The sequence below is a fragment of the Penaeus monodon genome, chromosome 15, assembly GCF_015228065.2.
Source record: "Penaeus monodon isolate SGIC_2016 chromosome 15, NSTDA_Pmon_1, whole genome shotgun sequence".
NCBI lineage: Eukaryota > Metazoa > Arthropoda > Malacostraca > Decapoda > Penaeidae > Penaeus > Penaeus monodon.
The window spans coordinates 5,210,373-5,211,385 of NC_051400.1; positions in this window are offsets into that span (position 1 = coordinate 5,210,373).

Below are 1,013 nucleotides of genomic sequence, written 5' to 3' on the forward strand. Positions count from 1 at the left end.
ACAAATGTTCGCATGGGTCGTGTTGCCAGATGCCGTGTACACCGTAAAGCTATGCCCATTAACAGGGATTTTTTTCACGAGTCTGAAATATTTTTCCTGTGTGGACTGATTGTTTTTTTTTTTACGAGGGTCAAGAATTCGTGTGGTTTTTAAAAGACTTTTGATGGGGGAGGAATAAAAATCTTATTGGGGTTGAATGAAGGATGAAGTTTTTTTTTTTAACGAGGCCTGAAAGAAAAATTATTGGACTGAAATAATCGTGTATGTGGGCTGAAGAAAATGTTCTTATAAGGGGGTAAAATTATTTTCGCGAGGGCTGAAATAGAATTATGGAAGAGAGAAAGAATATATAAATCGATCCAAAAAAATTTTACAGAATTTGGATTCTGCTGTAAAGGTTTTTGAACCATTGTAAATTACAGGAAGGGCCCATTCCATTTTGGGGGCCAAAACCCCTACATTTTTTGGTTCAATCTTTGGTTTTTTTTAAATCATTTAAATAAACAAATCTAATTGAATGTAGTTTTGAAATCGCGGGACCACAAAAACCAAATTGATTCGGGGGGAAAAAACGCGGGAACCCTTTGAGCGTCAGAGCAAGTGTTTGACCAAATTTTATAGCAGGGAAGAGATAAAAAATAGTATTAGAAAAGGATGTGGGCTATAAAAGCGGTTGGAAAAACATAAAAGTTGTCAATAAAAAACTTTTAATGATTGGTTTATATAATATTCTCTCAGATCAAAAATTTTTATACAGAAAGATAACTTTGAAAAATTCGTTTTCAGTAAAAAAATTTTTTTAAAAAATTTTATGAATATTTTCCAAAGAAATTTTTTCATAAGGCAACGGCATCCCCAAAAATAAAAAAAAGCAAAATACAAAAAAATAAAAAAAAGAAGATAAATAAGGAAAAAAATTTTTTAAAAACCCAAAGAATATAAAAACCAAAGAACATAACGCCAATGAATGAACAATAAAGAAAAAAAGCAAATAACAAGAGATAAAAAAAGGT